Source organism: Petromyzon marinus, chromosome 61, assembly GCF_048934315.1.
Source record: "Petromyzon marinus isolate PM22_M1 ecotype Great Lakes invasive population chromosome 61, UKy_Petmar_22M1.pri1.0, whole genome shotgun sequence".
In the NCBI taxonomy this organism is placed as follows: Eukaryota; Metazoa; Chordata; class Hyperoartia; order Petromyzontiformes; family Petromyzontidae; genus Petromyzon; species Petromyzon marinus.
In genome coordinates, this window is record NC_133727.1 from 10865546 (window position 1) to 10888515 (window position 22970).

General features: G+C 43.7%; 25 non-coding genes across 25 annotated transcripts; all 25 read left to right on the forward strand.

The window, feature by feature from the left end:
- The first annotated feature begins 729 nt into the window (after positions 1 to 729).
- Positions 730 to 813, forward strand: TRNAL-AAG (transfer RNA leucine (anticodon AAG)). The gene has a single exon. It is a non-coding gene; the product is annotated as a tRNA-Leu (tRNA).
- A 756-nt stretch (positions 814 to 1569) lies between these two features.
- Positions 1570 to 1651, forward strand: TRNAL-AAG (transfer RNA leucine (anticodon AAG)). The gene has a single exon. It is a non-coding gene; the product is annotated as a tRNA-Leu (tRNA).
- Positions 1652 to 2409: 758 nt separating this feature from the next.
- On the forward strand, positions 2410 to 2491 carry TRNAL-AAG (transfer RNA leucine (anticodon AAG)). The gene has a single exon. It is a non-coding gene; the product is annotated as a tRNA-Leu (tRNA).
- Positions 2492 to 3248: 757 nt separating this feature from the next.
- On the forward strand, positions 3249 to 3329 carry TRNAL-AAG (transfer RNA leucine (anticodon AAG)). Its single transcript has one exon. It is a non-coding gene; the product is annotated as a tRNA-Leu (tRNA).
- A 1337-nt stretch (positions 3330 to 4666) lies between these two features.
- On the forward strand, positions 4667 to 4748 carry TRNAL-AAG (transfer RNA leucine (anticodon AAG)). Its single transcript has one exon. It is a non-coding gene; the product is annotated as a tRNA-Leu (tRNA).
- Positions 4749 to 5506: 758 nt separating this feature from the next.
- On the forward strand, positions 5507 to 5588 carry TRNAL-AAG (transfer RNA leucine (anticodon AAG)). The gene has a single exon. It is a non-coding gene; the product is annotated as a tRNA-Leu (tRNA).
- Positions 5589 to 6345: 757 nt separating this feature from the next.
- Positions 6346 to 6427, forward strand: TRNAL-AAG (transfer RNA leucine (anticodon AAG)). Its single transcript has one exon. It is a non-coding gene; the product is annotated as a tRNA-Leu (tRNA).
- Positions 6428 to 7185: 758 nt separating this feature from the next.
- On the forward strand, positions 7186 to 7269 carry TRNAL-AAG (transfer RNA leucine (anticodon AAG)). Its single transcript has one exon. It is a non-coding gene; the product is annotated as a tRNA-Leu (tRNA).
- A 1336-nt stretch (positions 7270 to 8605) lies between these two features.
- TRNAL-AAG (transfer RNA leucine (anticodon AAG)) lies at positions 8606 to 8687 on the forward strand. Its single transcript has one exon. It is a non-coding gene; the product is annotated as a tRNA-Leu (tRNA).
- A 758-nt stretch (positions 8688 to 9445) lies between these two features.
- On the forward strand, positions 9446 to 9527 carry TRNAL-AAG (transfer RNA leucine (anticodon AAG)). The gene has a single exon. It is a non-coding gene; the product is annotated as a tRNA-Leu (tRNA).
- Positions 9528 to 10284: 757 nt separating this feature from the next.
- Positions 10285 to 10366, forward strand: TRNAL-AAG (transfer RNA leucine (anticodon AAG)). The gene has a single exon. It is a non-coding gene; the product is annotated as a tRNA-Leu (tRNA).
- Positions 10367 to 11125: 759 nt separating this feature from the next.
- On the forward strand, positions 11126 to 11209 carry TRNAL-AAG (transfer RNA leucine (anticodon AAG)). Its single transcript has one exon. It is a non-coding gene; the product is annotated as a tRNA-Leu (tRNA).
- Positions 11210 to 11964: 755 nt separating this feature from the next.
- On the forward strand, positions 11965 to 12048 carry TRNAL-AAG (transfer RNA leucine (anticodon AAG)). The gene has a single exon. It is a non-coding gene; the product is annotated as a tRNA-Leu (tRNA).
- Positions 12049 to 12803: 755 nt separating this feature from the next.
- TRNAL-AAG (transfer RNA leucine (anticodon AAG)) lies at positions 12804 to 12885 on the forward strand. The gene has a single exon. It is a non-coding gene; the product is annotated as a tRNA-Leu (tRNA).
- Positions 12886 to 13644: 759 nt separating this feature from the next.
- Positions 13645 to 13728, forward strand: TRNAL-AAG (transfer RNA leucine (anticodon AAG)). Its single transcript has one exon. It is a non-coding gene; the product is annotated as a tRNA-Leu (tRNA).
- Positions 13729 to 14484: 756 nt separating this feature from the next.
- Positions 14485 to 14566, forward strand: TRNAL-AAG (transfer RNA leucine (anticodon AAG)). The gene has a single exon. It is a non-coding gene; the product is annotated as a tRNA-Leu (tRNA).
- A 759-nt stretch (positions 14567 to 15325) lies between these two features.
- Positions 15326 to 15409, forward strand: TRNAL-AAG (transfer RNA leucine (anticodon AAG)). Its single transcript has one exon. It is a non-coding gene; the product is annotated as a tRNA-Leu (tRNA).
- Positions 15410 to 16165: 756 nt separating this feature from the next.
- TRNAL-AAG (transfer RNA leucine (anticodon AAG)) lies at positions 16166 to 16247 on the forward strand. The gene has a single exon. It is a non-coding gene; the product is annotated as a tRNA-Leu (tRNA).
- A 759-nt stretch (positions 16248 to 17006) lies between these two features.
- TRNAL-AAG (transfer RNA leucine (anticodon AAG)) lies at positions 17007 to 17090 on the forward strand. Its single transcript has one exon. It is a non-coding gene; the product is annotated as a tRNA-Leu (tRNA).
- A 756-nt stretch (positions 17091 to 17846) lies between these two features.
- TRNAL-AAG (transfer RNA leucine (anticodon AAG)) lies at positions 17847 to 17928 on the forward strand. Its single transcript has one exon. It is a non-coding gene; the product is annotated as a tRNA-Leu (tRNA).
- Positions 17929 to 18685: 757 nt separating this feature from the next.
- Positions 18686 to 18769, forward strand: TRNAL-AAG (transfer RNA leucine (anticodon AAG)). The gene has a single exon. It is a non-coding gene; the product is annotated as a tRNA-Leu (tRNA).
- A 755-nt stretch (positions 18770 to 19524) lies between these two features.
- TRNAL-AAG (transfer RNA leucine (anticodon AAG)) lies at positions 19525 to 19606 on the forward strand. The gene has a single exon. It is a non-coding gene; the product is annotated as a tRNA-Leu (tRNA).
- A 759-nt stretch (positions 19607 to 20365) lies between these two features.
- Positions 20366 to 20447, forward strand: TRNAL-AAG (transfer RNA leucine (anticodon AAG)). The gene has a single exon. It is a non-coding gene; the product is annotated as a tRNA-Leu (tRNA).
- A 763-nt stretch (positions 20448 to 21210) lies between these two features.
- Positions 21211 to 21290, forward strand: TRNAL-AAG (transfer RNA leucine (anticodon AAG)). Its single transcript has one exon. It is a non-coding gene; the product is annotated as a tRNA-Leu (tRNA).
- Positions 21291 to 22887: 1597 nt separating this feature from the next.
- Positions 22888 to 22969, forward strand: TRNAL-AAG (transfer RNA leucine (anticodon AAG)). Its single transcript has one exon. It is a non-coding gene; the product is annotated as a tRNA-Leu (tRNA).
- Position 22970: the final 1 nt, after the last annotated feature.

Genomic DNA, 22970 nt, shown 5'->3' on the forward strand with positions numbered 1-22970 from the left:
CAAAATATGTGTGTTAGATTCGAAACGATTAAAATAAGTTCCCTACGAGATGCTGGTGATGATGTCCATTGGCCATTTTTGTTGCTGTGCCGTCAACGACCACATAGCTTGGCCGAGTGGTGTGAGACGCTGGATTTTTGCTTCAATCTTATCTGAGGAGTGAGGTTCGTACCTCTCCACTGCCAAAACGTATTTAAAAATGAAAAAACACCTGCAAAATGTTTTTAGCCAGTACAATAATACCATCCTTTCCAAACTGTCTACTGGTGATGGTGCCCATTGGCCATTTCTGGTGTTGTGTTTGGGAAATAGGCAGCGCGGCCTAGCGATTTAAGGCACTGTATTTACGTACCTGTTTCTTCAGATGTGTGGATTCAGATCCCACTGCTGCCAAATATTGTTATTACATAAAACAACTTGCAAAATATGTTTTTCAGATTCTACAATAATAAAATAGATTCACAACAAGCTGTTGGTGTCGATGCCCATTGCCTATTTCTGGTATTGCTTCTAACATTGGTAACGGGGGCTGGGTGGTCCACGGCAGCGAATTAAGTCTCCACTTTCCTAGGAGGCGTGGGTTCAATTCCCGCCGTAATAAACTGCCTTCTTTTTACACAATGACAAACTGTAAAATGTGCTTCAGCCACGACGATTTTAATCAAATTTTAAAACGAGCTTTTGGTGATGATGCGCATTGGTGATTTTTGTTGCTGCTGTCAACGACTAGGTAGCGTGGCCGAGCGGTCTAAGGCGCTGGATTAAGGCTCCAGTCTCCTCGGAGGCGTGGGTTCAAATCCCACTGCTGCAACAGCTTGATTCATATAAATCACAACCAGCAAAATATGTGTGTTAGCTTCGAAACGATTAAAATAAGTTCCCGACGAGATGCTGGTGATGATGTCCATTGGCCATTTTTGTTGCTGTGCCGTCAACGACCACATAGCTTGGCCGAGTGGTGTGACACGCTGGATTTTTGCTTCATTCTCATCTGAGGAGTGAGGTTCGTGCCTCTCCACTGCCAAAACGTATTTAAAAATGAAAAAAACACCTGCAAAATGTTTTTAGCCAGTACAATAATACCATCCTTTCCAAACTGTCTACTGGTGATGGTGCCCATTGGCCATTTCTGGTGTTGTGTTTGGGAAATAGGCAGCGCGGCCTAGCGATTTAAGGCACTGTATTTACGTACCTGTTTCTTCAGATGTGTGGATTCAGATCCCACTGCTGCCAAATATTGTTACTACATAAAACAACTTGCAAAATATGTTTTTCAGATTCTACAATAATAAAATAGATTCACAACAAGCTGTTGGTGTCGATGCCCATTGGCTATTTCTGGTATTGCTTCTAACATTGGTAACGGGGGCTGGGTGGTCCACGGTAGCGAATTAAGTCTCCACTTTCCTAGGAGGCGTGGGTTCAATTCCCGCCGTAATAAACTGCCTACTTTTTACACAATGACAAACTGTAAAATGTGCTTCAGCCACGACGATTTTAATCAAATTTTAAAACGAGCTTTTGGTGATGCTGCGCATTGGTGATTTTTGTTGCTGCTGTCAACGACTAGGTAGCGTGGCCGAGCGGTCTAAGGCGCTGGATTAAGGCTCCAGTCTCCTCGGAGGCGTGGGTTCAAATCCCACCGCTGCCACAGCTTGTTTTATATAAATCACAACCAGCAAAATATGTGTGTTAGCTTCGAAACGATTAAAATAAGTTCCCGACGAGATGCTGGTGATGATGTCCATTGGCCATTTTTGTTGCTGTGCCGTCAACGACCACATAGCTTGGCCGAGTGGTGTGACACGCTGGATTTTTGCTTCATTCTCATCTGAGGAGTGAGGTTCGTGCCTCTCCACTGCCAAAACGTATTTAAAAATGAAAAAAACACCTGCAAAATGTTTTTAGCCAGTACAATAATACCATCCTTTCCAAACTGTCTACTGGTGATGGTGCCCATTGGCCATTTCTGGTGTTGTGTTTGGGAAATAGGCAGCGCGGCCTAGCGATTTAAGGCACTGTATTTACGTACCTGTTTCTTCAGATGTGTGGATTCAGATCCCACTGCTGCCAAATATTGTTACTACATAAAACAACTTGCAAAATATGTTTTTCAGATTCTACAATAATAAAATAGATTCACAACAAGCTGTTGGTGTCGATGCCCATTGGCTATTTCTGGTATTGCTTCTAACATTGGTAACGGGGGCTGGGTGGTCCACGGTAGCGAATTAAGTCTCCACTTTCCTAGGAGGCGTGGGTTCAATTCCCGCCGTAATAAACTGCCTACTTTTTACACAATGACAAACTGTAAAATGTGCTTCAGCCACGACGATTTTAATCAAATTTTAAAACGAGCTTTTGGTGATGCTGCGCATTGGTGATTTTTGTTGCTGCTGTCAACGACTAGGTAGCGTGGCCGAGCGGTCTAAGGCGCTGGATTAAGGCTCCAGTCTCCTCGGAGGCGTGGGTTCAAATCCCACCGCTGCCACAGCTTGTTTTATATAAATTACAACCAGCAAAATATGTGTGTTAGCTTCGAAACGATTAAAATAAGTTCCCGACGAGATGCTGGTGATGATGTCCATTGGCCATTTTTGTTGCTGTGCCGTCAACGACCACATAGCTTGGCCGAGTGGTGTGAGACGCTGGATTTTTGCTTCATTCTCATCTGAGGAGTGAGGTTCGTGCCTCTCCACTGCCAAAACGTATTTAAAAATGAAAAAACACCTGCAAAATGTTTTTAGCCAGTACAATAATACCATCCTTTCCAAACTGTTTACTGGTGATGGTGCCCATTGGCCATTTCGGGTGTTGTGTTTGGGAAATAGGCAGCGCGGCCTAGCGATTTAAGGCACTGTATTTATGTACCTGTTTCTTCAGATGTGTGGATTCAGATCCCACTGCTGCCAAATATTGTTATTACATAAAACAACTTGCAAAATATGTTTTTCAGATTCTACAATAATAAAATAGATTCACAACAAGCTGTTGGTGTCGATGCCCATTGGCTATTTCTGGTATTGCTTCTAACATTGGTAACGGGGGCTGGGTGGTCCACGGTAGCGAATTAAGTCTCCACTTTCCTAGGAGGCGTGGGTTCAATTCACGCCGTAATAAACTGCCTTCTTTTTACACAATGACAAACTGTAAAATGTGCTTCAGCCACGACGATTTTAATCAAATTTTAAAACGAGCTTTTGGTGATGATGCGCATTGGTGATTTTTGTTGCTGCTGTCAACGACTAGGTAGCGTGGCCGAGCGGTCTAAGGCGCTGGATTAAGGCTCCAGTCTCCTCGGAGGCGTGGGTTCAAATCCCATGCTGCCACAGCTTGTTTTATATAAATCACAACCAGCAAAATATGTGTGTTAGCTTCGAAACGATTAAAATAAGTTCCCGACGAGATGCTGGTGATGATGTCCATTGGCCATTTTTGTTGCTGTGCCGTCAACGACCACATAGCTTGGCCGAGTGGTGTGAGACGCTGGATTTTTGCTTCATTCTCATCTGAGGAGTGAGGTTCGTGCCTCTCCACTGCCAAAACGTATTTAAAAATGAAAAAACACCTGCAAAATGTTTTTAGCCAGTACAATAATACCATCCTTTCCAAACTGTTTACTGGTGATGGTGCCCATTGGCCATTTCTGGTGTTGTGTTTGGGAAATAGGCAGCGCGGCCTAGCGATTTAAGGCACTGTATTTATGTACCTGTTTCACAATGACAAACTGTAAAATGTGCTTCAGCCACGACGATTTTAATCAAATTTTAAAACGAGCTTTTGGTGATGATGCGCATTGGTGATTTTTGTTGCTGCTGTCAACGACTAGGTAGCGTGGCCGAGCGGTCTAAGGCGCTGGATTAAGGCTCCAGTCTCCTCGGAGGCGTGGGTTGAAATCCCACGCTGCCACAGCTTGTTTTATATAAATCACAACCAGCAAAATATGTGTGTTAGCTTCGAAACGATTAAAATAAGTTCCCGACGAGATGCTGGTGATGATGTCCATTGGCCATTTTTGTTGCTGTGCCGTCAACGACCACATAGCTTGGCCGAGTGGTGTGAGACGCTGGATTTTTGCTTCATTCTCATCTGAGGAGTGAGGTTCGTGCCTCTCCACTGCCAAAACGTATTTAAAAATGAAAAAACACCTGCAAAATGTTTTTAGCCAGTACAATAATACCATCCTTTCCAAACTGTCTACTGGTGATGGTGCCCATTGGCCATTTCTGGTGTTGTGTTTGGGAAATAGGCAGCGCGGCCTAGCGATTTAAGGCACTGTATTTACGTACCTGTTTCTTCAGATGTGTGGATTCAGATCCCACTGCTGCCAAATATTGTTATTACATAAAACACTTCTTGCAAAATGTTTTTCCGATTCTACAAGAATAAAATAGTTTCACAACAAGCTGTTGGTGTCGATGCCCATTGGCTATTTCTGGTATTGCTTCTAGCATTGGTAACGGGGGCTGGGTGGTCCACGGTAGCGAATTAAGTCTCCACTTTCCTAGGAGGCGTGGATTCAATTCCCGCCGTAATAAACTGCCTTCTTTTTACACAATGACAAACTGTAAAATGTGCTTCAGCCACGACGATTTTAATCAAATTTTAAAACGAGCTTTTGGTGATGATGCGCATTGGTGATTTTTGTTGCTGCTGTCAACGACTAGGTAGCGTGGCCGAGCGGTCTAAGGCGCTGGATTAAGGCTCCAGTCTCCTCGGAGGCGTGGGTTCAAATCCCACCGCTGCCACAGTTTGTTTTATATAAATCACAACCAGCAAAATATGTGTGTTAGCTTCGAAACGATTAAAATAAGTTCCCGACGAGATGCTGGTGATGATGTCCATTGGCCATTTTTGTTGCTGTGCCGTCAACGACCACATAGCTTGGCCGAGTGGTGTGAGACGCTGGATTTTTGCTTCATTCTCATCTGAGGAGTGAGGTTCGTGCCTCTCCACTGCCAAAACGTATTTAAAAATGAAAAAAACACCTGCAAAATGTTTTTAGCCAGTACAATAATACCATCCTTTCCAAACTGTTTACTGGTGATGGTGCCCATTGGCCATTTCTGGTGTTGTGTTTGGGAAATAGGCAGCGCGGCCTAGCGATTTAAGGCACTGTATTTACGTACCTGTTTCTTCAGATGTGTGGATTCAGATCCCACTGCTGCCAAATATTGTTATTACATAAAACAACTTGCAAAATATGTTTTTCAGATTCTACAATAATAAAATAGATTCACAACAAGCTGTTGGTGTCGATGCCCATTGGCTATTTCTGGTATTGCTTCTAACATTGGTAACGGGGGCCGGGTGGTCCACGGTAGCGAATTAAGTCTCCACTTTCCTAGGAGGCGTGGGGTCAATTCACGCCGTAATAAACTGCCTTCTTTTTACACAATGACAAACTGTAAAATGTGCTTCAGCCACGACGATTTTAATCAAATTTTAAAACGAGCTTTTGGTGATGATGCGCATTGGTGATTTTTGTTGCTGCTGTCAACGACTAGGTAGCGTGGCCGAGCGGTCTAAAGTGCTGGATTAAGGCTCCAGTCTCCTCGGAGGCGTGGGTTCAAATCCCACCGCTGCCACAGCTTGTTTTATATAAATCACAACCAGCAAAATATGTGTGTTAGCTTCGAAACGATTAAAATAAGTTCCCGACGAGATGCTGGTGATGATGTCCATTGGCCATTTTTGTTGCTGTGCCGTCAACGACCACATAGCTTGGCCGAGTGGTGTGAGACGCTGGATTGTTGCTTCATTCTCATCTGAGGAGTGAGGTTCGTGCCTCTCCACTGCCAAAACGTATTTAAAAATGAAAAAACACCTGCAAAATGTTTTTAGCCAGTACAATAATACCATCCTTTCCAAACTGTCTACTGGTGATGGTGCCCATTGACCATTTCTGGTGTTGTGTTTGGGAAATAGGCAGCGCGGCCTAGCGATTTAAGGCACTGTATTTACGTACCTGCTTCTTCAGATGTGTGGATTCAGATCCCACTGCTGCCAAATATTGTTATTACATAAAACAACTAGCAAAATATGTTTTTCAGATTCTACAATAATAAAATAGATTCACAACAAGCTGTTGGTGTCGATGCCCATTGGCTATTTCTGGTATTGCTTCTAACATTGGTAACGGGGGTTGGGTGGTCCACGGTAGCGAATTAAGTCTCCACTTTCCTAGGAGGCGTGGGTTCAATTCCCGCCGTAATAAACTGCCTACTTTTTACACAATGACAAACTGTAAAATGTGCTTCAGCCACGACGATTTTAATCAAATTTTAAAACGAGCTTTTGGTGATGCTGCGCATTGGTGATTTTTGTTGCTGCTGTCAACGACTAGGTAGCGTGGCCGAGCGGTCTAAGGCGCTGGATTAAGGCTCCAGTCTCCTCGGAGGCGTGGGTTCAAATCCCACCGCTGCCACAGCTTGTTTTATATAAATCACAACCAGCAAAATATGTGTGTTAGCTTCGAAACGATTAAAATAAGTTCCCGACGAGATGCTGGTGATGATGTCCATTGGCCATTTTTGTTGCTGTGCCGTCAACGACCACATAGCTTGGCCGAGTGGTGTGACACGCTGGATTTTTGCTTCATTCTCATCTGAGGAGTGAGGTTCGTGCCTCTCCACTGCCAAAACGTATTTAAAAATGAAAAAAACACCTGCAAAATGTTTTTAGCCAGTACAATAATACCATCCTTTCCAAACTGTCTACTGGTGATGGTGCCCATTGGCCATTTCTGGTGTTGTGTTTGGGAAATAGGCAGCGCGGCCTAGCGATTTAAGGCACTGTATTTACGTACCTGTTTCTTCAGATGTGTGGATTCAGATCCCACTGCTGCCAAATATTGTTACTACATAAAACAACTTGCAAAATATGTTTTTCAGATTCTACAATAATAAAATAGATTCACAACAAGCTGTTGGTGTCGATGCCCATTGGCTATTTCTGGTATTGCTTCTAACATTGGTAACGGGGGCTGGGTGGTCCACGGTAGCGAATTAAGTCTCCACTTTCCTAGGAGGCGTGGGTTCAATTCCCGCCGTAATAAACTGCCTTCTTTTTACACAATGACAAACTGTAAAATGTGCTTCAGCCACGACGATTTTAATCAAATTTTAAAACGAGCTTTTGGTGATGATGCGCATTGGTGATTTTTGTTGCTGCTGTCAACGACTAGGTAGCGTGGCCGAGCGGTCTAAGGCGCTGGATTAAGGCTCCAGTCTCCTCGGAGGCGTGGGTTCAAATCCCACTGCTGCAACAGCTTGATTCATATAAATCACAACCAGCAAAATATGTGTGTTAGCTTCGAAACGATTAAAATAAGTTCCAGACGAGATGCTGGTGATGATGTCCATTGGCCATTTTTGTTGCTGTGCCGTCAACGACCACATAGCTTGGCCGAGTGGTGTGACACGCTGGATTTTTGCTTCATTCTCATCTGAGGAGTGAGGTTCGTGCCTCTCCACTGCCAAAACGTATTTAAAAATGAAAAAAACACCTGCAAAATGTTTTTAGCCAGTACAATAATACCATCCTTTCCAAACTGTCTACTGGTGATGGTGCCCATTGGCCATTTCTGGTGTTGTGTTTGGGAAATAGGCAGCGCGGCCTAGCGATTTAAGGCACTGTATTTATGTACCTGTTTCACAATGACAAACTGTAAAATGTGCTTCAGCCACGACGATTTTAATCAAATTTTAAAACGAGCTTTTGGTGATGATGCGCATTGGTGATTTTTGTTGCTGCTGTCAACGACTAGGTAGCGTGGCCGAGCGGTCTAAGGCGCTGGATTAAGGCTCCAGTCTCCTCGGAGGCGTGGGTTGAAATCCCACGCTGCCACAGCTTGTTTTATATAAATCACAACCAGCAAAATATGTGTGTTAGCTTCGAAACGATTAAAATAAGTTCCCGACGAGATGCTGGTGATGATGTCCATTGGCCATTTTTGTTGCTGTGCCGTCAACGACCACATAGCTTGGCCGAGTGGTGTGAGACGCTGGATTTTTGCTTCATTCTCATCTGAGGAGTGAGGTTCGTGCCTCTCCACTGCCAAAACGTATTTAAAAATGAAAAAACACCTGCAAAATGTTTTTAGCCAGTACAATAATACCATCCTTTCCAAACTGTCTACTGGTGATGGTGCCCATTGGCCATTTCTGGTGTTGTGTTTGGGAAATAGGCAGCGCGGCCTAGCGATTTAAGGCACTGTATTTACGTACCTGTTTCTTCAGATGTGTGGATTCAGATCCCACTGCTGCCAAATATTGTTATTACATAAAACACTTCTTGCAAAATGTTTTTCCGATTCTACAAGAATAAAATAGTTTCACAACAAGCTGTTGGTGTCGATGCCCATTGGCTATTTCTGGTATTGCTTCTAGCATTGGTAACGGGGGCTGGGTGGTCCACGGTAGCGAATTAAGTCTCCACTTTCCTAGGAGGCGTGGATTCAATTCCCGCCGTAATAAACTGCCTTCTTTTTACACAATGACAAACTGTAAAATGTGCTTCAGCCACGACGATTTTAATCAAATTTTAAAACGAGCTTTTGGTGATGATGCGCATTGGTGATTTTTGTTGCTGCTGTCAACGACTAGGTAGCGTGGCCGAGCGGTCTAAGGCGCTGGATTAAGGCTCCAGTCTCCTCGGAGGCGTGGGTTCAAATCCCACCGCTGCCACAGTTTGTTTTATATAAATCACAACCAGCAAAATATGTGTGTTAGCTTCGAAACGATTAAAATAAGTTCCCGACGAGATGCTGGTGATGATGTCCATTGGCCATTTTTGTTGCTGTGCCGTCAACGACCACATAGCTTGGCCGAGTGGTGTGAGACGCTGGATTTTTGCTTCATTCTCATCTGAGGAGTGAGGTTCGTGCCTCTCCACTGCCAAAACGTATTTAAAAATGAAAAAAACACCTGCAAAATGTTTTTAGCCAGTACAATAATACCATCCTTTCCAAACTGTTTACTGGTGATGGTGCCCATTGGCCATTTCTGGTGTTGTGTTTGGGAAATAGGCAGCGCGGCCTAGCGATTTAAGGCACTGTATTTACGTACCTGTTTCTTCAGATGTGTGGATTCAGATCCCACTGCTGCCAAATATTGTTATTACATAAAACAACTTGCAAAATATGTTTTTCAGATTCTACAATAATAAAATTGATTCACAACAAGCTGTTGGTGTCGATGCCCATTGGCTATTTCTGGTATTGCTTCTAACATTGGTAACGGGGGCCGGGTGGTCCACGGTAGCGAATTAAGTCTCCACTTTCCTAGGAGGCGTGGGGTCAATTCACGCCGTAATAAACTGCCTTCTTTTTACACAATGACAAACTGTAAAATGTGCTTCAGCCACGACGATTTTAATCAAATTTTAAAACGAGCTTTTGGTGATGATGCGCATTGGTGATTTTTGTTGCTGCTGTCAACGACTAGGTAGCGTGGCCGAGCGGTCTAAAGTGCTGGATTAAGGCTCCAGTCTCCTCGGAGGCGTGGGTTCAAATCCCACCGCTGCCACAGCTTGTTTTATATAAATCACAACCAGCAAAATATGTGTGTTAGCTTCGAAACGATTAAAATAAGTTCCCGACGAGATGCTGGTGATGATGTCCATTGGCCATTTTTGTTGCTGTGCCGTCAACGACCACATAGCTTGGCCGAGTGGTGTGAGACGCTGGATTGTTGCTTCATTCTCATCTGAGGAGTGAGGTTCGTGCCTCTCCACTGCCAAAACGTATTTAAAAATGAAAAAACACCTGCAAAATGTTTTTAGCCAGTACAATAATACCATCCTTTCCAAACTGTCTACTGGTGATGGTGCCCATTGACCATTTCTGGTGTTGTGTTTGGGAAATAGGCAGCGCGGCCTAGCGATTTAAGGCACTGTATTTACGTACCTGTTTCTTCAGATGTGTGGATTCAGATCCCACTGCTGCCAAATATTGTTATTACATAAAACAACTAGCAAAATATGTTTTTCAGATTCTACAATAATAAAATAGATTCACAACAAGCTGTTGGTGTCGATGCCCATTGGCTATTTCTGGTATTGCTTCTAACATTGGTAACGGGGGTTGGGTGGTCCACGGTAGCGAATTAAGTCTCCACTTTCCTAGGAGGCGTGGGTTCAATTCCCGCCGTAATAAACTGCCTTCTTTTTATACAATGACAAACTGTAAAATGTGCTTCAGCCACGACGATTTTAATCAAATTTTAAAACGAGCTTTTGGTGATGTTGCGCATTGGTGATTTTTGTTGCTACTGTCAACGACTAGGTAGCGTGGCCGAGCGGTCTAAGGCGCTGGATTAAGGCTTCAGTCTCCTCGGAGGCGTGGGTTCAAATCCCACCGCTGCCACAGCTTGTTTTATATAAATCACAACCAGCAAAATATGTGTGTTAGCTTCGAAACGATTAAAATAAGTTCCCGACGAGATGCTGGTGATGATGTCCATTGGCCATTTTTGTTGCTGTGCCGTCAACGACCACATAGCTTGGCCGAGTGGTGTGAGACGCTGGATTTTTGCTTCATTCTCATCTGAGGAGTGAGGTTCGTGCATCTCCACTGCCAAAATGTATTTAAAAATGAAAAAACACCTGCAAAATATGTTTTTAGCCAGTACAATAATACCATCCTTTCCAAACTGTATACTGGTGATCGTGCACATTGGCCATTTCTGGTGTTGGGTTTGGGAAATAGGAAGCGTGGCCTAGCGATTTAAGGCACTGCGTTTACGTACCTGTTTCTTCAGATGTGTGGATTCAGATCCCACTGCTGCCAAATATTGTTACTACATAAAACAACTTGCAAAATATGTTTTTCAGATTCTACAATAATAAAATAGATTCACAACAAGCTGTTGGTGTCGATGCCCATTGGCTATTTCTGGTATTGCTTCTAACATTGGTAACGGGGGCTGGGTGGTCCACGGCAGCGAATTAAGTCTCCACTTTCCTAGGAGGCGTGGGTTCAATTCACGCCGTAATAAACTGCCTTCTTTTTACACAATGACAAACTGTAAAATGTGCTTCAGCCACGACGATTTTAATCAAATTTTAAAACGAGCTTTTGGTGATGATGCACATTGGTGATTTCTGTTGCTGCTGTCAACGACTAGGTAGCGTGGCCGAGCGGTCTAAGGCGCTGGATCAAGGCTCCAGTCTCCTCGGAGGCGTGGGTTCAAATCCCACTGCTGCAACAGCTTGATTCATATAAATCACAACCAGCAAAATATGTGTGTTAGCTTCGAAACGATTAAAATAAGTTCCCGACGAGATGCTGGTGATGATGTCCATTGGCCATTTTTGTTGCTGTGCCGTCAACGACCACATAGCTTGGCCGAGTGGTGTGAGACGCTGGATTTTTCCTTCATTCTCATCTGAGGAGTGAGGTTCGTGCCTCTCCACTGCCAAAACGTATTTAAAAATGAAAAAACACCTGCAAAATGTTTTTAGCCAGTACAATAATACCATCCTTTCCAAACTGTTTACTGGTGATGGTGCCCATTGGCCATTTCTGTTGTTGTGTTTGGGAAATAGGCAGCGCGGCCTAGCGATTTAAGGCACTGTATTTACGTACCTGTTTCTTCAGATGTGTGGATTCAGATCCCACTGCTGCCAAATATTGTTATTACATAAAACAACTAGCAAAATATGTTTTTCAGATTCTACAATAATAAAATAGATTCACAACAAGCTGTTGGTGTCGATGCCCATTGGCTATTTCTGGTATTGCTTCTAACATTGGTAACGGGGGTTGGGTGGTCCACGGTAGCGAATTAAGTCTCCACTTTCCTAGGAGGCGTGGGTTCAATTCCCGCCGTAATAAACTGCCTTCTTTTTATACAATGACAAACTGTAAAATGTGCTTCAGCCACGACGATTTTAATCAAATTTTAAAACGAGCTTTTGGTGATGATGCGCATTGGTGATTTTTGTTGCTGCTGTCAACGACTAGGTAGCGTGGCCGAGCGGTTTAAGGCGCTGGATTAAGGCTCCAGTCTCCTCGGAGGCGTGGGTTCAAATCCCACCGCTGCAACAGCTTGATTCATATAAATCACAACCAGCAAAATATGTGTTAGCTTCGAAACGATTAAAATAAGTTCCCGACTAGATGCTGGTGATGATGTCCATTGGCCATTTTTGTTGCTGTGCCGTCAACGACCACATAGCTTGGCCGAGTGGTGTGAGACGCTGGATTTTTGCTTCATTCTCATCTGAGGAGTGAGGTTCGTGCCTCTCCACTGCCAAAACGTATTTAAAAATGAAAAAACACCTGCAAAATATGTTTTTAGCCTGTACAATAATACCATCCTTTCCAAACTGTATACTGGTGATGGTGCCCATTGGCCATTTCTGGTGTTGTGTTTGGGAAATAGGCAGCGCGGCCTAGCGATTTAAGGCACTGTATTTACGTACCTGTTTCTTCAGATGTGTGGATTCAGATCCCACTGCTGCCAAATATTGTTATTACATAAAACAACTTGCAAAATATGTTTTTCAGATTCTACAATAATAAAATAGATTCACAACAAGCTGTTGGTGTCGATGCCCATTGCCTATTTCTGGTATTGCTTCTAACATTGGTAACGGGGGCTGGGTGGTCCACGGTAGCGAATTAAGTCTCCACTTTCCTAGGAGGCGTGGGTTCAATTCTCGCCGTAATAAACTGCTTTCTTTTTACACAATGACAAACTGTAAAATGTGCTTCAGCCACGACGATTTTAATCAAATTTTAAAACGAGCTTTTGGTGATGATGCGCATTGGTGATTTTTGTTGCTGCTGTCAACGACTAGGTAGCGTGGCCGAGCGGTCTAAGGCGCTGGATTAAGGCTCCAGTCTCCTCGGAGGCGTGGGTTCAAATCCCACCGCTGCCACAGCTTGTTTTATATAAATCACAACCAGCAAAACATGTGTGTTAGCTTCGAAACGATTAAAATAAGTTCCCGACGAGATGCTGGTGATGATGTCCATTGGCCATTTTTGTTGCTGTGCCGTCAACGACCACATAGCTTGGCCGAGTGGTGTGAGACGCTGGATTTTTGCTTCATTCTCATCTGAGGAGTGAGGTTCGTGCCTCTCCACTGCCAAAATGTATTTAAAAATGAAAAAACACCTGCAAAATATGTTTTTAGCCAGTACAATAATACCATCCTTTCCAAACTGTATACTGGTGATCGTGCCCATTGGCCATTTCTGGTGTTGGGTTTGGGAAATAGGAAGCGTGGCATAGCGATTTAAGGCACTGCGTTTACGTACCTGTTTCTTCAGATGTGTGGATTCAGATCCCACTGCTCCCAAATATTGTTTTTACATAAAACACTTCTTGCAAAATGTTTTTCCGATTCTACAAGAATAAAAAAGTTTCACAACAAGCTGTTGGTGTCGATGCCCATTGCCTATTTCTGGTATTGCTTCTAACATTGGTAACGGGGGCTGGGTGGTCCACGGCAGCGAATTAAGTCTCCACTTTCCTAGGAGGCGTGGGTTCAATTCCCGCCGTAATAAACTGCCTTCTTTTTACAAAATGACAAACTATAAAATGTGCTTCAGCCACGAAGATTTTAATCAAATTTTAACACGAGCTTATGGTGATGATGCTCATTGGTGATTTCTGTTGCTGTGGTCAACGACTAGGTAGCGTGGCCGAGCGGTCTAAGGCGCTGGATTAAGGCTCCAGTCTCCTCGGAGGCGTGGGTTCAAATCCCACTGCTGCAACAGCTTGATTCATATAAATCACAACCAGCAAAATATGTGTGTTAGCTTCGAAACGATTAAAATAAGTTCCCGACGAGATGCTGGTGATGATGTCCATTGGCCATTTTTGTTGCTGTGCCGTCAACGACCACATAGCTTGGCCGAGTGGTGTGAGACGCTGGATTTTTGCTTCATTCTCATCTGAGGAGTGAGGTTCGTGCCTCTCCACTGCCAAAACGTATTTAAAAATGAAAAAAACACCTGCAAAATGTTTTTAGCCAGTACAATAATACCATCCTTTCCAAACTGTCTACTGGTGATGGTGCCCATTGGCCATTTCTGGTGTTGTGTTTGGGAAATAGGCAGCGCGGCCTAGCGATTTAAGGCACTGTATTTACGTACCTGTTTCTTCAGATGTGTGGATTCAGATCCCACTGCTGCCAAATATTGTTATTACATAAAACACTTCTTGCAAAATGTTTTTCCGATTCTACAAGAATAAAATAGTTTCACAACAAGCTGTTGGTGTCGATGCCCATTGGCTATTTCTGGTATTGCTTCTAACATTGGTAACGGGGGCTGGGTGGTCCACGGTAGCGAATTAAGTCTCCACTTTCCTAGGAGGCGTGGGTTCAATTCCCGCCGTAATAAAATGCCTTCTTTTTACACAATGACAAACTGTAAAATGTGCTTCAGCCACGACGATTTTAATCAAATTTTAAAACGAGCTTTTGGTGATGATGCGCATTGGTGATTTTTGTTGCTGCTGTCAACGACTAGGTAGCGTGGCCGAGCGGTCTAAGGCGCTGGATTAAGGCTCCAGTCTCCTCGGAGGCGTGGGTTCAAATCCCACCGCTGCCACAGCTTGTTTTATATAAATCACAACCAGCAAAATATGTGTGTTAGCTTCGAAACGATTAAAATAAGTTCCCGACGAGATGCTGGTGATGATGTCCATTGGCCATTTTTGTTGCTGTGTCGTCAACGACCACATAGCTTGGCCGAGTGGTGTGAGACGCTGGATTTTTGCTTCATTCTCATCTGAGGAGTGAGGTTCGTGCCTCTCCACTGCCAAAATGTATTTAAAAATGAAAAAACACCTGCAAAATATGTTTTTAGCCAGTACAATAATACCATCCTTTCCAAACTGTATACTGGTGATCGTGCCCATTGGCCATTTCTGGTGTTGGGTTTGGGAAATAGGAAGCGTGGCCTAGCGATTTAAGGCACTGCGTTTACGTACCTGTTTCTTCAGATGTGTGGATTCAGATCCCACTGCTCCCAAATATTGTTTTTACATAAAACACTTCTTGCAAAATGTTTTTCCGATTCTACAAGAATAAAAAAGTTTCACAACAAGCTGTTGGTGTCGATGCCCATTGCCTATTTCTGGTATTGCTTCTAACATTGGTAACGGGGGCTGGGTGGTCCACGGCAGCGAATTAAGTCTCCACTTTCCTAGGAGGCGTGGGTTCAATTCCCGCCGTAATAAACTGCCTTCTTTTTACAAAATGACAAACTATAAAATGTGCTTCAGCCACGAAGATTTTAATCAAATTTTAACACGAGCTTATGGTGATGATGCTCATTGGTGATTTCTGTTGCTGCGGTCAACGACTAGGTAGCGTGGCCGAGCGGTCTAAGGCGCTGGATTAAGGCTCCAGTCTCCTCGGAGGCGTGGGTTCAAATCCCACTGCTGCAACAGCTTGATTCATATAAATCACAACCAGCAAAATATGTGTGTTAGCTTCGAAACGATTAAAATAAGTTCCCGACGAGATGCTGGTGATGATGTCCATTGGCCATTTTTGTTGCTGTGCCGTCAACGACCACATAGCTTGGCCGAGTGGTGTGAGACGCTGGATTTTTGCTTCATTCTCATCTGAGGAGTGAGGTTCGTGCCTCTACACTGCCAAAACGTATTTAAAAATGAAAAAAACACCTGCAAAATGTTTTTAGCCAGTACAATAATACCATCCTTTCCAAACTGTCTACTGGTGATGGTGCCCATTGGCCATTTCTGGTGTTGTGTTTGGGAAATAGGCAGCGCGGCCTAGCGATTTAAGGCACTGTATTTACGTACCTGTTTCTTCAGATGTGTGGATTCAGATCCCACTGCTGCCAAATATTGTTATTACATAAAACACTTCTTGCAAAATGTTTTTCCGATTCTACAAGAATAAAATAGTTTCACAACAAGCTGTTGGTGTCGATGCCCATTGGCTATTTCTGGTATTGCTTCTAACATTGGTAACGGGGGCTGGGTGGTCCACGGTAGCGAATTAAGTCTCCACTTTCCTAGGAGGCGTGGGTTCAATTCCCGCCGTAATAAACTGCCTTCTTTTTACACAATGACAAACTGTAAAATGTGCTTCAGCCACGACGATTTTAATCAAATTTGAAAACGAGCTTTTGGTGATGATGCGCATTGGTGATTTTTGTTGCTGCTGTCAACGACTAGGTAGCGTGGCCGAGCGGTCTAAGGCGCTGGATTAAGGCTCCAGTCTCCTCGGAGGCGTGGGTTCAAATCCCACCGCTGCCACAGCTTGTTTTATATAAATCACAACCAGCAAAATATGTGTGTTAGCTTCGAAACGATTAAAATAAGTTCCCGACGAGATGCTGGTGATGATGTCCATTGGCCATTTTTGTTGCTGTGCCGTCAACGACCACATAGCTTGGCCGAGTGGTGTGAGACGCTGGATTTTTGCTTCATTCTCATCTGAGGAGTGAGGTTCGTGCCTCTCCACTGCCAAAATGTATTTAAAAATGAAAAAACACCTGCAAAATATGTTTTTAGCCAGTACAATAATACCATCCTTTCCAAACTGTATACTGGTGATCGTGCCCATTGGCCATTTCTGGTGTTGGGTTTGGGAAATAGGAAGCGTGGCCTAGCGATTTAAGGCACTGCGTTTACGTACCTGTTTCTTCAGATGTGTGGATTCAGATCCCACTGCTCCCAAATATTGTTTTTACATAAAACACTTCTTGCAAAATGTTTTTCCGATTCTACAAGAATAAAAAAGTTTCACAACAAGCTGTTGGTGTCGATGCCCATTGCCTATTTCTGGTATTGCTTCTAACATTGGTAACGGGGGCTGGGTGGTCCACGGCAGCGAATTAAGTCTCCACTTTCCTAGGAGGCGTGGGTTCAATTCCCGCCGTAATAAACTGCCTTCTTTTTACAAAATGACAAACTATAAAATGTGCTTCAGCCACGAAGATTTTAATCAAATTTTAACACGAGCTTATGGTGATGATGCTCATTGGTGATTTCTGTTGCTGCGGTCAACGACTAGGTAGCGTGGCCGAGCGGTCTAAGGCACTGGATTAAGGCTCCAGTCTCCTCGGAGGCGTGGGTTCAAATCTCACTGCTGCAACAGCTTGATTCATATAAATCACAACCAGCAAAATATGTGTGTTAGCTTCGAAACGATTAAAATAAGTTCCCGACGAGATGCTGGTGATGATGTACATTGGCCATTTTTGTTGCTGTGCTGTCAACGACCACATAGCTTGGCCGAGTGGTGTGAGACGCTGGATTTTTGCTTCATTCTCATCTGAGGAGTGAGGTTCGTGCCTCTACACTGCCAAAACGTATTTAAAAATGAAAAAAACACCTGCAAAATGTTTTTAGCCAATACAATAATACCATCCTTTCCAAACTGTCTACTGGTGATGGTGCCCATTGGCCATTTCTGGTGTTGTGTTTGGGAAATAGGCAGCGCGGCCTAGCGATTTAAGGCACTGTATTTACGTACCTGTTTCTTCAGATGTGTGGATTCAGATCCCACTGCTGCCAAATATTGTTATTACATAAAACACTTCTTGCAAAATGTTTTTCCGATTCTACAAGAATAAAATAGTTTCACAACAAGCTGTTGGTGTCGATGCCCATTGGCTATTTCTGGTATTGCTTCTAACATTGGTAACGGGGGCTGGGTGGTCCATGGTAGCGAATTATGTCTCCACTTTCCTAGGAGGCGTGGGTTCAATTCCCGCCGTAATAAACTGCCTTCTTTTTACACAATGACAAACTGTAAAATGTGCTTCAGCCACGACGATTTTAATCAAATTTTAAAACGAGCTTTTGGTGATGATGCGCATTGGTGATTTTTGTTGCTGATGTCAATGACTAGGTAGCGTGGCCGAGCGGTCTAAGGCGCTGGATTAAGGCTCCAGTCTCCTCGGAGGCGTGGGTTCAAATCCCACCGCTGCCACAGCTTGTTTTATATAAATCACAACCAGCAAAATATGTGTGTTAGCTTCGAAACGATTAAAATAAGTTCCCGACGAGATGCTGGTGATGATGTCCATTGGCCATTTTTGTTGCTGTGCCGTCAACGACCACATAGCTTGGCCGAGTGGTGTGAGACGCTGGATTTTTCCTTCATTCTCATCTGAGGAGTGAGGTTCGTGCCTCTCCACTGCCAAAACGTATTTAAAAATGAAAAAACACCTGCAAAATGTTTTTAGCCAGTACAATAATACCATCCTTTCCAAACTGTTTACTGGTGATGGTGCCCATTGGCCATTTCTGTTGTTGTGTTTGGGAAATAGGCAGCGCGGCCTAGCGATTTAAGGCACTGTATTTACGTACCTGTTTCTTCAGATGTGTGGATTCAGATCCCACTGCTGCCAAATATTGTTATTACATAAAACAACTAGCAAAATATGTTTTTCAGATTCTACAATAATAAAATAGATTCACAACAAGCTGTTGGTGTCGATGCCCATTGGCTATTTCTGGTATTGCTTCTAACATTGGTAACAGGGGTTGGGTGGTCCACGGTAGCGAATTAAGTCTCCACTTTCCTAGGAGGCGTGGGTTCAATTCCCGCCGTAATAAACTGCCTTCTTTTTATACAATGACAAACTGTAAAATGTGCTTCAGCCACGACGATTTTAATCAAATTTTAAAACGAGCTTTTGGTGATGATGCGCATTGGTGATTTTTGTTGCTACTGTCAACGACTAGGTAGCGTGGCCGAGCGGTCTGAGGCGCTGGATTAAGGCTCCAGTCTCCTCGGAGGCGTGGGTTCAAATCCCACTGCTGCAACAGCTTGATTCATATAAATCACAACCAGCAAAATATGTGTGTTAGCTTCGAAACGATTAAAATAAGTTCCCGACGAGATGCTGGTGATGATGTCCATTGGCCATTTTTGTTGCTGTGCCGTCAACGACCACATAGCTTGGCCGAGTGGTGTGAGACGCTGGATTTTTGCTTCATTCTCATCTGAGGAGTGAGGTTCGTGCCTCTCCACTGCCAAAACGTATTTAAAAATGAAAAAACACCTGCAAAATGTTTTTAGCCAGTACAATAATACCATCCTTTCCAAACTGTCTACTGGTGATGGTGCCCATTGGCCATTTCTGTTGTTGTGTTTGGGAAATAGGCAGCGCGGCCTAGCGATTTAAGGCACTGTATTTACGTACCTGTTTCTTCAGATGTGTGGATTCAGAACCCACTGCTGCCAAATATTGTTATTACATAAAACAACTTGCAAAATATGTTTTTCAGATTCTACAATAATAAAATAGATTCACAACAAGCTGTTGGTGTCGATGCCCATTGGCTATTTCTGGTATTGCTTCTAACATTGGTAACGGGGGCTGGGTGGTCCACGGTAGCGAATTATGTCTCCACTTTCCTAGGAGGCGTGGGTTCAATTCACGCCGTAATAAACTGCCTTCTTTTTACACAATGACAAACTGTAAAATGTGCTTCAGCCACGACGATTTTAATCAAATTTTAAAACGAGCTTTTGGTGATGATGCGCATTGGTGATTTTTGTTGCTGCTGTCAACGACTAGGTAGCGTGGCCGAGCGGTCTAAGGCGCTGGATTAAGGCTCCAGTCTCCTCGGAGGCGTGGGTTCAAATCCCACCGCTGCCACAGCTTGGTTTATATAAATCACAACCAGCAAAATATGTGTGTTAGCTTCGCAACGATTAAAATAAGTTCCCGACGAGATGCTGGTGATGATGTCCATTGGCCATTTTTGTTGCTGTGCCGTCAACGACCACATAGCTTGGCCGAGTGGTGTGAGACGCTGGATTTTTGCTTCATTCTCATCTGAGGAGTGAGGTTCGTGCCTCTCCACTGCCAAAATGTATTTAAAAATGAAAAAACACCTGCAAAATATGTTTTTAGCCAGTACAATAATACCATCCTTTCCAAACTGTATACTGGTGATCGTGCCCATTGGCCATTTCTGGTGTTGTGTTTGGGAAATAGGCAGCGCGGCCTAGCGATTTAAGGCACTGTATTTACGTACCTGTTTCTTCAGATGTGTGGATTCAGATCCCACTGCTGCCAAATATTGTTATTACATAAAACAACTTGCAAAATATGTTTTTCAGATTCTACAATAATAAAATAGATTCACAACAAGCTGTTGGTGTCGATGCCCATTGGCTATTTCTGGTATTGCTTCTAACATTGGTAACGGGGGCTGGGTGGTCCATGGTAGCGAATTATGTCTCCACTTTCCTAGGAGGCGTGGGTTCAATTCCCGCCGTAATAAACTGCCTTCTTTTTACACAATGACAAACTGTAAAATGTGCTTCAGCCACGACGATTTTAATCAAATTTTAAAACGAGCTTTTGGTGATGATGCGCATTGGTGATTTTTGTTGCTGCTGTCAATGACTAGGTAGCGTGGCCGAGTGGTCTAAGGCGCTGGATTAAGGCTCCAGTCTCCTCGGAGGCGTGGGTTCAAATCCCACCGCTGCCACAGCTTGTTTTATATAAATCACAACCAGTAAAATATGTGTGTTAGCTTCGAAACGATTAAAATAAGTTCCCGACGAGATGCTGGTGATGATGTCCATTGGCCATTTTTGTTGCTGTGCCGTCAACGACCACATAGCTTGGCCGAGTGGTGTGAGACGCTGGATTTTTGCTTCATTCTCATCTGAGGAGTGAGGTTCGTGCCTCTCCACTGCCAAAACGTATTTAAAAATGAAAAAACACCTGCAAAATATGATTTTAGCCAGTACAATAATACCATCCTTTCCAAACTGTATACTGGTGATGGTGCCCATTGGCCATTTCTGGTGTTGTGTTTGGGAAATAGGCAGCGCGGCCTAGCGATTTAAGGCACTGTATTTACGTACCTGTTTCTTCAGATGTGTGGATTCAGATCCCACTGCTGCCAAATATTGTTATTACATAAAACAACTTGCAAAATATGTTTTTCAGATTCTACAATAATAAAATAGATTCACAACAAGCTGTTGGTGTCGATGCCCATTGCCTATTTTTGGTATTGCTTCTAACATTGGTAACGGGGGCTGGGTGGTCCACGGCAGCGAATTAAGTCTCCACTTTCCTAGGAGGCGTGGGTTCAATTCCCGCCGTAATAAACTGCCTTCTTTTTACACAATGACAAACTGTAAAATGTGCTTCAGCCACGAAGATTTTAATCAAATTTTAACACGAGCTTATGGTGATGATGCTCATTGGTGATTTCTGTTGCTGCGGTCAACGACTAGGTCGCGTGGCCGAGCGGTCTAAGGCGCTGGATTAAGGCTCCAGTCTCCTCGGAGGCGTGGGTTCAAATCCCACTGCTGCAACAGCTTGATTCATATAAATCACAACCAGCAAAATATGTGTATTAGCTTCGAAACGATTAAAATAAGTTCCCGACGAGATGCTGGTGATGATGTCCATTGCCCATTTTTGTTGCTGTGCCGTCAACGACCACATAGCTTGGCCGAGTGGTGTGAGACGCTGGATTTTTGCTTCATTCTCATCTGAGGAGTGAGGTTCGTGCCTCTCCACTGCCAAAATGTATTTAAAAATGAAAAAACACCTGCAAAATATGTTTTTAGCCAGTACAATAATAGCATCCTTTCCAAACTGTCTACTGGTGATGGTGCCCATTGGCCATTTCTGGTGTTGTGTTTGGGAAATAGGAAGCGTGGCCTAGCGATTTAAGGCACTGCGTTTATGTACCTGTTTCTTCAGATGTGTGGATTCAGATCCCACTGCTCCCAAATATTGTTTTTACATAAAACACTTCTTGCAAAATGTTTTTCCGATTCTACAAGAATAAAAAAGTTTCACAACAAGCTGTTGGTGTCGATGCCCATTGCCTATTTCTGGTATTGCTTCTAACATTGGTAAGGGGGGCTGGGTGGTCCACGGCAGCGAATTAAGTCTCCACTTTCCTAGGAGGCGTGGGTTCAATTCCCGCCGTAATAAACTGCCTTCTTTTTACAAAATGACAAACTATAAAATGTGCTTCAGCCACGAAGATTTTAATCAAATTTTAACACGAGCTTATGGTGATGATGCTCATTGGTGATTTCTGTTGCTGCGGTCAACGACTAGGTAGCGTGGCCGAGCGGTCTAAGGCGCTGGATTAAGGCTCCAGTCTCCTCGGAGGCGTGGGTTCAAATTTCACTGCTGCAACAGCTTGATTCATATAAATCACAACCAGCAAAATATGTGTGTTAGCTTCGAAACGATTAAAATAAGTTCCCGACGAGATGCTGGTGATGATGTCCATTGGCCATTTTTGTTGCTGTGCCGTCAACGACCACATAGCTTGGCCGAGTGGTGTGAGACGCTGGATTTTTGCTTCATTCTCATCTGAGGAGTGAGGTTCGTGCCTCTACACTGCCAAAACGTATTTAAAAATGAAAAAAACACCTGCAAAATGTTTTTAGCCAGTACAATAATACCATCCTTTCCAAACTGTCTACTGGTGATGGTGCCCATTGGCCATTTCTGGTGTTGTGTTTGGGAAATAGGCAGCGCGGCCTAGCGATTTAAGGCACTGTATTTACGTACCTGTTTCTTCAGATGTGTGGATTCAGATCCCACTGCTGCCAAATATTGTTATTACATAAAACACTTCTTGCAAAATGTTTTTCCGATTCTACAAGAATAAAATAGTTTCACAACAAGCTGTTGGTGTCGATGCCCATTGGCTATTTCTGGTATTGCTTCTAACATTGGTAACGGGGGCTGGGTGGTCCACGGTAGCGAATTAAGTCTCCACTTTCCTAGGAGGCGTGGGTTCAATTCCCGCCGTAATAAACTGCCTTCTTTTTACACAATGACAAACTGTAAAATGTGCTTCAGCCACGACGATTTTAATCAAATTTTAAAACGAGCTTTTGGTGATGATGCGCATTGGTGATTTTTGTTGCTGCTGGCAACGACTAGGTAGCGTGGCCGAGCGGTCTAAGGCGCTGGATTAAGGCTCCAGTCTCCTCGGAGGCGTGGGTTCAAATCCCACCGCTGCCAC